Here is a 10,544-nt window from a genome sequence, read left to right as displayed (position 1 = left end):
CAGCATCCAGTGTTGCATAATTCATTTGCAAGGGGCTTATTCTTCTCTGAAGCTTTTTGCATTGTACAAGCTCCCAATTCAATTAGGCCCCACTATAGAGAACTACAGTGGGTGAATAAAAGCACAGCAAAAGGTTGCACTATACTGGCATATATACTCCGAAAGTAAAGAATGATACAAAAAAGTTGCAGCTTCGCCCGAAAGGCGAAGCATCGATTGCGATAGCAAATTACTGTTCAATTAGCTATACCAATTAGGCATAGTTGTTTTATTAGTTCTATACACCGTATAAACTTGTAAGCAGAGGCATACTAACCAAATTTCCAAACATGGAGTCACACGCGCACACGGAAACATGAACACTCGATGACAACGGAAACACGCTGTCAAAGCGCCGGAGTTGAGGAAACATGGCAGCAGGAGCGAGCGAATGCAGCTTCGTGCTGCGTCTCGCATCAACGCGAGTTAAGCCGCGGAAGCGCAGCGCGCTGCTGACTCTGTACCCATCACAGATGGCTTTCAACATACAGCGTCCGGGGGGGAGGGGGGCGCTAGCGGCTGCCCGGGCCGCCCGGGATGCCCGGAGTAAAACGTGCCTACCTACCCTCACCCCGTTTAGGTATGGTAGGTACATGTAAAAGCTACAGCTCGTCACCACGCACTAAATTTCTTCTAGCCAAATACTGTCCACGCAGAAACGGCAGCCAATCTCACAAGATAGCTCAACTACGTGAATCTCCAACTGTTCTCCCTTGCTCACCTTCTGTCTCAGAGCTGTCGGGATCTCTCCGGACGCGTCTCATCACGATTTTGGGAGAGGTGGACTACACTGCGCATAAAACATCCTGTCGAGAGCCCTCTGGAGGGCTCGCTTAGCGTCGCCTTATTGTGTTCCGAAACTCGGTCACCATGACGCTTCCCTGAAATAGGCATGCACGCAGGAGCACATTTGCTACGCAGACAGTGCTCCTTGCGCACCTGGAGCTTAGAGATAGCTGATGAATAGCCCAAGACGCACTGTGTGCGAAGGCTCCCTCGTGGTTCCCTTGTAAATGTTGAAGTAGTCTAGTGCACCATGACGTGATTAGTAACAGATTCGCGCCCCCTGATATAATCAACGAGAGCCTCTTTTATTACATTACTGAAATCAATGACAGCGCCATAAAATTACGTTACCGTCGGAGAAGCAAATGGCTAACGCCGAGTGCTGTGGCGTGCCAGGACTCGGTGTTAAACCTCAGATAGTTCCTTATTTATTGGCGCAAGCCGTGCGCGCTGTTAAGCAACGCTTTTTTTAGCATTTTATGATAATTTGTGGGGCATTTCAACAAGGAGTGTGGCTCCACCACCTCATGAGTGCACTGTCACACGCAATTTGACACATAACATTATACATAAATGACGCAGTAACTCACTTTGTGGAGACCAATCTGTGAGTAATATATTTTTTGAGTGAGGCAGTATATAAGAATACCACGCGATATGCATTGCCCTGCAAGCGTTGTTAAATAGATGCATCAAATCGAGGAGGTCTGAAGTTATGGAATTACATGCATGTTCGCGGAACAAGTACTTAATTCCAATGTCGAAGCGCCTCAAGCGATAGTCACACCTTACCTGTTTTATGTCATTTGGAATATTGCTCTTCGATCTGGCACATTTTTCGGGCAACAGTGAAATAGAAGTGGGTTTCAATTTGGCGAACTCAAACTATACGACTGAAGTGACCAGCTAAACACCTGCTCTAATTATTTCTCGCCTCATCATCCTCTTGTCAGCATTTCTTTCTAGACAATATCTATTATCGCGAATGTGCTTTGCCATCACAGTGCGTTACAGGTAATGCCTGTTTTCCCTGACGAGAAATATCGACCAATAGATGTAATATTCCATCAGAAATAGTCATGTCACACGCAATCAAAAATTTTGTGCCGTGCCCACTAGTATGACAGGTGCCTAGTTCTAAAGCACAGATACTCCTGTAAACTGCTGCTCCCTTTTCTTTTGTTTTCTTTGACTCCAGTTTAAGTCTCATTCCATTGATGTGTTCATTTTGCACGGTCTTTTAGGGCTCTTAAGGTAAATAAATAGAAATCGAATGAACAATGAGTGAAGAAATATTGTGGTGGTTTAGCCCAAAGGGCGTAGGAGTGATAGCGATCGCAAGATTTAGCGAATCGACTGAACTCGCGCAACGTTGTTCTAGACAAACGCAGGCGCCACACGTTGACGTGACGAAGCACTCCAAGCAATTGCGGCTGCGTAGTCAAGCACTGCCCTGACACCTTGCAGGCTGGGGTGAGAGGAGGACCACCACTAGCGGCGTTGGAGACATCATTGCCCTTCAACGGTGTACGGGTGTGCAGTGGAAATCGGTGGCAACTCCGTTAGTCAGGATACCAGTAAACTATCACAGGAGACGAAAGATCTGATCAAGAAACGCCAATGTATGAAAGCCTCTAACCCTACAGCTAGAATAGAACTGGCAGAACTTTCAAAGTTAGTCAACCAGCGTAAGACAGCTGACATCAGGAAGTATAATATGGATAGAATTGAACATGCTCTCAGGAACGGAGGAAGCCTAAAAACACTGAAGAAGAAGCTAGGAATTGGCAAGAATCAGATGTATGCGTTAAGAGACAAAGCCGGCAATATCATAACTAATATGGATGAGATAGTTCAAGTGGCTGAGGAGTTCTATAGAGATTTATACAGTACCAGTGGCACCCACGACGATAATGGAAGAGAAAATAGTCTAGAGGAATTCGAAATCCCAAAGGTAACGCCGGAAGAAGTAAAGAAAGCCTTAGGAGATATGCAAATGGCGAAGGCAGCTGGGGAGGATCAGGTAACATCAGATTTGTTGAAGGATGGTGGGCAGATTGTTCTAGAGAAACTGGCCACCCTGTATACGCAGTGCCTCATGACCTCGAGCGTACCGGAATCTTGGAAGAACGCTAACATAATCCTAATCCATAAGAAAGGGGACGCCAAAGACTTGAAAAATTATAGACCGATCAGCTTACTGTCCGTTGCCTACAAACTATTCACTAAGGTAATCGCAAATAGAATCAGGAACACCTTAGACTTCTGTCAAGCAAAGGACCAGGCAGGATTCCGTAAAGGCTACTCAACAATATATCATATTCACACTATCAATCAGGTGATAGAGAAATGTGCGGAATATAACCAACCCTTATATATAGCTTTCATTGATTACGGGAAAGCGTTTGATTCTGTCGAAACCTCAGCAGTCATGGAGGCATTACGGAATCAGGGTGTAGACGAGCCGTATGTAAAAATACTGAAAGATATCTATAGCGGCTCCACAGCCACCGTAGTCCTCCCTAAATAAAGCAACAAAATCCCAATAAAGAAAGGCGTCAGACAGGGAGATACAATCTCTCCAATGCTATTCACAGCGTGTTTACAGGAGGTATTCAGAGACCTGGATTGGGAAGAATTGGGGATAAAAGTTAATGGAGAATACCTTAGTAACTTGCGATTCGCTGATGATAGTGTCTTGCTTAGTAACTCAGGGGACCAATTGCAATGCATGCTCACTGACCTGGAGAGGCAAAGCAGAAGAGTGGGTTTAAAAATTAATCTGCAGAAAACTAAAGTAATGTTTAACATTCTCGGAAGAGAACAGCAATTTACAATAGGCAGCGAGGCACTGGAAGTAGTAAGGGAATACATCTACTTAGGGCAGGTAGTGACGGCAGATCCGGATCATCAGACAGAAATAATCAGAAGAATAAGAATGAGCTGGGGTGCGTTTGGCAGGCATTCTCAGATCATGAACAGCAGGTTGCCATTATCCCTCAAGAGGAAAGTGTATAATAGCTGCGTCTTACCAGTACTCACCTACGGGGCAGAAACCTGGAGGCTTACGAAAAGGATTCTACTCAAATTGAGGACGACGCAACGAGCTATGGAAAGAAGAATGATAGGTGTAACGTTAAGGGATAAGAAAAGAGCAGAGTGGGTGAGGGAACAAACGCGAGTTAATGACATCTTAGTTGAAATCAAGAAAAAGAAAAGGGCATGGGCAGGACATGTAATGAGGAGGGAGGATAACCGATGGTCATTAAGGGTTACGGACTGGATCCCAAGGGAAGGGAAGCGTAGCAGGGGGCGGCAGAAAGTTAGGTGGGCGGATGAGATTAAGAAGTTTGCAGGGACAGCATGGCCACAATTAGTACATGACCGGGGTTGTTGGAGAAGTATGGGAGAGGCCTTTGCCCTGCATTGGGCGTAACCAGGCTGATGATGATGATGATGATGGTGTACGGATACGAGGCCGAAGGGAGACCTCCGGCTTAAGTGAGTGCCCAATGAAATTTCACGTGACGTTATCTTGACGTTGAGTGCCCATTCCACTAAAACCAGTGCATACACACAGCGGCTCTGGAGGAGCGGTAGCGCGAAGATATTGTCCGTGCACGGAATGCTCACGCCAACAGCGGAAGGCCGAGCCCTGCACCTCAACGAACCGATTGGGCGGAGCGATGAGGGTGCGTCTACTTCGCCTATTGTTCTTCTATACTTATTTTTTCTTGAGCCAGACAAATGCCGCTCGATTGAGTCGAGCGCATCCACGAGCACTCGGGGCGCGCGCCTCACAAGCTTGCGTTGTCCGTGGCGAAACAGCACAACGGCGGCAGTGAGTCTGGACTGTCTGTAAGATTGTTGTCTCGATAATAACGAGTAAACGTACAGGGAAATTATAAAAAAGAATGTATAATAAAAAGGAAAGGTAATTGTTCTCTTGGGTGTGCTTGCTCTATTTTCACGAGGACACCTTTAACCACCTACAACAGTTGCGTATCCGTCTTGTGTAAACCATATGTATCTAACCAGCATGTGATTATATGCTGGGTACCTGGCCATAGGGGCATCCAGGGTAACGTTCTAGCGGACCAGATGGCCACATCAATTGCATGACATACTGTTAATTCTACCGCTGCAGTCCCTGTCACAGACCTGAAGCCTTTCTTAAGGAGGAAACTGCGAAACTACTGGCAACGCTTGTGGGACCTGGAAACAAATAATAAGCTGCATGTAAAAAGCCACAATTAGGTTTCTGGCCTCCTGTAAGAAAATCACGCCGGACAGATGTCATATTCTGTCGTCAAAGAATAGGACACACATTTGGCACGCATAACTTTTTACTCACCGGAAATGAGCCTCCAACCTGTGGTAGATGCGGGGAGACGCTGACCGTCCTCCACGTCCTTCTGGAATGTCGGGAAGCCGAAGATTAAAGAAAGGAACATTTTCCCTTAGCATACCAGCAGCACATCCCCCTTCATCCTGTTATGTTACTCGGTGCAGAACCGCTCTTTGATACCAGCGCAGTCCTAGGTTTCCTGAAAGACGCTGTATTACATGTAATTAGCCCATACCTTCGTAGCGCCTCCTCACAATAGAGGATAGCGCTGTGACAGTTGTTTCGTATAGCACATGCCTCTCGTCCCTTGGGTTCAAGGGCTCTGGCGAGGCGGTAGTGCTCTTAGAAAATTTTAGCATCTCACATATTTTGTACATTGCATCATTTTTCCCAATGCATTCTAGTGTTCATAGCATTCGTCATTAGTCATCGCCATAATTTTATAGCACGTAGATTTTACGCACTTTGCAGCAACTATTTTTAGGGCCCTTTACAGCCAAGTCACATCTTCACAGAACTGATAATTCCACCGCTAAATCACTAACACAGTCTTGGCGCTCTTTCGCCATATCTGGCCCTTGCGCCACTAAACCACACACATTCATTCAACAGTTGCGTAAATAATTTGGTACCACCCCTTGGGGCACCTGGCGACCCTCGGGACATATCGTCATTTCATATCGATATATTAAATCGGGACGCTTCAGTTTACGCATCTTTACTCAACCTATGGCCAATATTATTAAACTACAATGCTCGAATGGAAATAAGCAAGTGCATCTTTGGTTTCGAGAATTGTGAACCGCACTGCCATAGATGAAATGTGCTTCAGCGTTACTGAAAATATTTCATATCTAATTGGTTTCCGAAATGGTATTGGTAGAAGGACTCTCTTTACACTTTAAATGCTTTTACACGTTTATGGGTGTGTATAAGGTGTCCTTATCTCGCAAAGCTAACACCCTCACGTTTAAGGGGTAAGATCAAATTGCTGGTGGGAACCAATGATGGCATCTGGTTTGCCGACTTTTTCTTGCAAATAAAATAATGACAGCTCTTACAGGTCACATAAAAAGTGTAATAAATAAAGTTTTATATATATGTTTGTGAAATACTCTTGTCGGATATTTATGCGCGCCCAAGGCTGTCAGAATGATTACATAATTTTAAACTATGTGTTTTGTCATCGCATCTCTAGTTAGAGCTTCGTTTTCATCCGCTACAAATTTTGTAAGGCCCTAACGGTAGCGTTTTACCTGTGTGACAAGAAAACACCCTTAAGGGTGTAAACATTTTTGTAATGTACGTCACAAATAGTGTCCGTGGACATATTTCTATTAGTACGTAGTAGATTAAGACTTAGCAGTTGGAATTAAATAGACAGTATCTCTAAATATACACTTGAGGTAATATGCTTATGGCTGCGCACGATTTTCTTACTTTTTGAGAGATTTCATGAGACAGTGCTGCCACTACAGACGCCATCGACAAAGTTTGATGGAAGCTATAGCGACAAGTGGTCACCTGTGAACACTTGCACTAACAAAATTTTACTTGCCTGTAAAGCGTGCTTTGTCTGTAAAGCAACGGTGTTTTGCAAAGAAGCAGTTGCGTCTGCTGCATGGATTTTGGCGGCAGACGAAGTAATTAGGGCCGGTCACATTGGGCCTGCCTTGACACTGATGCCCACAAGAGGCTGGCGCCAATGATCGGCCATCTAGACTGTAGGCTAAATCAGTGAGAGGCCTTGTGTCATACTGGGCCAACAACACCACCGAGACGACCCACGAAAGCAAGTACTCTTAGCGTGACAGTATTTTGGGACGCCAACAAAGCAGTCTGCGGTTGGTCATTCGGCCAGCCTTAGTTAAACAAGTCACCAAGCGAAAGCGCTATACCCATAACTCGATTGCCACAGCCACTGCGCTTGTATACATATATGTACTCGCGCTCAAAGTGAGTCGAAATGTGCTCGCAAAGCTGAAATTCAGTATAACCATCTCCTGATTCCGTCCACATCGCCTTTGAGCTGGTGTCAATCTCGTTCAGCACAGGTTAGACCTCAAACAGCCGGCTAGCTTGTGCGCCCATTACCAGCGCGCTTGCCCTAAAGGCCCGGCCTTGCTAGGCGGACAGGACGCAGATTTTGGCATGCCGAGTTCAGTCCAGCGCAGTTTATCTGTTGTGTAGATCGCCTGAATAATGTACACGGCAAAGGCTGCTGGGTTCGAATAGTTCGCAGGAAAGCATGTACAGTGTAAATACATTTAAACCCTTAAGGGTTTAAATGTATTTACTAGATACACTGGCACAGAAAAGAGTTACTTCGGAAAGAAAATATATGAATACGGAAAGCTCAGCAAAAAAGGGTTTAAATGTATTTACTAGATACACTGGAAGAGAAAAGAGGGACTTCGGAAAGAAACTCTACGTATACGGAAAGCTCAGCAAAAAAAAAAAAGAGCAAGACTAAGATCAGCAGGAGAGCGTAGGCGAGGGCAACCGAGAAAACAATAAAGCGAAAGTGAAATTTTCGCAATAGGCAAGTCACAAACCAAGGCACAAGTGATGATATAACAGGGTAACATGCATCTACGAGAAATTTACCGATAAGAAAAGTTTAAACTCAGAACAGGTTTTACATTGATTAATGCTCGTGGGGAGCCTATTCCGAAGAGCTGAAGTGTACGGGAAATATTAATTGCAGAAAACTTCACTGCGACAGCACATTTGAGAACCTTATAATCGGGATCACATCGCTTAGAGACATAGTGCGGAGGCAAAATGTATAGATATAGGTCTATTCCGGTGTCACCAGAGTACACCTGAAAAAGATAGTTGCAGTTTTGCAGTAATTCCACGATGAGCTAATGATTTCCCGCCCAGATTTTTTTAATCACTGATACACTGCTGCGCAAGTCATATTTGCCAAAAACAAACCCGGCAACATGGTTTTGATTTCGGTCGAGGTTATCATCAAGGTACGAGGTGTGAGGATCCCACGCTGCACAAGCGTATTCAAGAATTATTCGGTCGCGCCGCCGACTACAACGCCGGATTTTCGCGTAACGGGGCACGCAATGCTTTCGTATTACAAAAGTGGAGAGCGTGTGTAGGAATCGGCATGAAAAAATTTCGCTCAAGCTAGGTCAGCGCGAGTATAGGAATGTTGTGCAGTTGCAGTTTCACAACAAAGTCGTGAGACTGTTAGCTCGCGGCTCCGCTATCGCTGACGTGCTACCGACGCGGCCATCGGCGGACTGTCTGTGGGCGTTGGCACCGATGTGATGGGCGAGCCAACACTACACAGACAGCTGTCGCTGTGAGTCGGCAGAGTCCGCGTCCTGTCGGCTTAGTGTGGATGGGTCTTTAGGAAAGCAGATGGGGATCCACGTGGATATAGCTATAGCCCGTACGCCTGTTTCCAGTGGGTCGGTGTATTCAGTGCACGGGCAAAAGGGTGAAAAGGATTCGCGTGAGCGAAAAGAAAGATGGAGGACAGAAGCTTAGTTTTGGCGAGCGTTAGGCGCTGCTTCGAGGCGTAGTTTCGGTCGACAGGGTTGGTATTTATGCGTTCGCACAGTCGTCGGGCTTTGGTAAGCGCTGTATTCGGAGCGGTGGGGTAAGTTTGGGCTACCCGAGTGGCAAAGGAGGAGTAATGTAGAAGAAGAGCTAGACGACGTGTGACAGAAGAGGAGAGTGGGGTGATCAACAGGATCCGATAATGATTTTATGGAATCATATTATGTTGATTCCTCAGAGCAATATGGGTGAGTTGGGCGTTTCTTGTTTTCCTCGTCCCTCGTCTGTGTCGCACTGCACGTGTACGTAAAAAATGCTGATTCTTACTTGCCTCAACAATGTGGCGTCAGACTTGCGCCGCGCACCAACACACACACATACACACACTAACACCTATATATATATATATATATATATATATATATATATATATATATATATATATATATATATATATATATATAACCGTCTTTATTCATAAGTGTTGTGCATTTAGTGCTTCTGTTGTGTAGCTGCCGTTGTGGTGTTGCCATTCTAGAGAATGAGCATATATGGTGTGAGTATCACATGGAACTGGTGCAGGGGGCAGGAGATAGAAAGCCAGAATCACGAAATCAACAACAACATATATAGAGCAGATAACAAGTAGATGATGAATTTAGGATGAGGATCAGATTGTTTTAAGGCTGTGAGCACAGGTTGGCTGGCCACCGAGAGCAGTGTACATATCTTGCCCAATACTAGCAGATACCTTGTTATCCGGCATATATGAGATGTTTCAAGGCGAGTTGTAATGTTGTGGAGGACAACGTGGGCGGCACTAATGGAGAAATTCTAGCTATCTGAAGTCTCCTGCCAGAAAGACTAATGTGCAGTTAGCAATTACGATTGTTCTTCTCCAAGTCTGCTGGATGCACCTGCTACTGCGTCTCTGCTGCGTCAGCGAGAAAGCGCTGTCGCTTTCGACATACTCGCTGCAAGGGTCAGTTGATTTGCCTTCCGTGACCTAAATAATAAACTAGAACAGTTTGACGCTCGCTGGCTTTTAAAGTGCATGGACTGCGCAATCTCTTTACGCTACTGCGGTTTACCATCATTTTTATTTTTCTTCTTCTTCGTCATCACCAGTGTCAAACACGCGAAACTTCTTCCTAGTAAACAGAAACATCCACAAGGTCGGGTAGCTGGAACCGTTCTGAAAAAAAAAAGGCGCAGGGACCTTCCTTTGTTGAAGGGTCGTACGTCACAGTTATGGCCATTTCTAAGGTTCACGCCTCGAGCGAGAACACCACGCTGTGGACCGACTGCGTGGTGATGCTTACAGCGAGCAAAACAGTAAGAACTGAAGAAATGCCACCACGCGAACAGTGAGCAACAAGGTCGCGAAGAAGGCCTTCTGTTTCTACCCTGCCGCAATGTGTCACCCTTAGCGTGGCCCATATATGAAACGCAGCCATCATCCCGGTCTGTCCCGACAATTGGGGCTGTAAACACGAGTTATGGCTATTACCCTCGTGACACTTCCAAGTGCGGAGAGGCGCATACCGTATCTTGGCACGTTTAGGGCGCGCGCGTAGGTGAAATGAAGTTATGGGTATCTACGTGTAAAAACCGCGATCTGATTATGAGGCCCGGAATAGTTGGGGAACTCTGGAAATTTGGAACGTCTGGGGTTCTTTCGAGTGCGCCTAAATCTAAGTACATGCACGATCTAATTATTCTATCTAATAAATAAATACCTTATTATTTAAAATATTAATTAATTCATTCATTACCATACCCTTAGGGCAAAATCATTATATAGTGGAGTGGACTACACGTGAATGAGAAGATATGTACATATAACAAG

Source organism: Dermacentor albipictus, chromosome 7, assembly GCF_038994185.2.
Source record: "Dermacentor albipictus isolate Rhodes 1998 colony chromosome 7, USDA_Dalb.pri_finalv2, whole genome shotgun sequence".
Lineage (NCBI taxonomy): Eukaryota > Metazoa > Arthropoda > Arachnida > Ixodida > Ixodidae > Dermacentor > Dermacentor albipictus.
Note: the sequence above shows the minus strand (reverse complement) of the source record.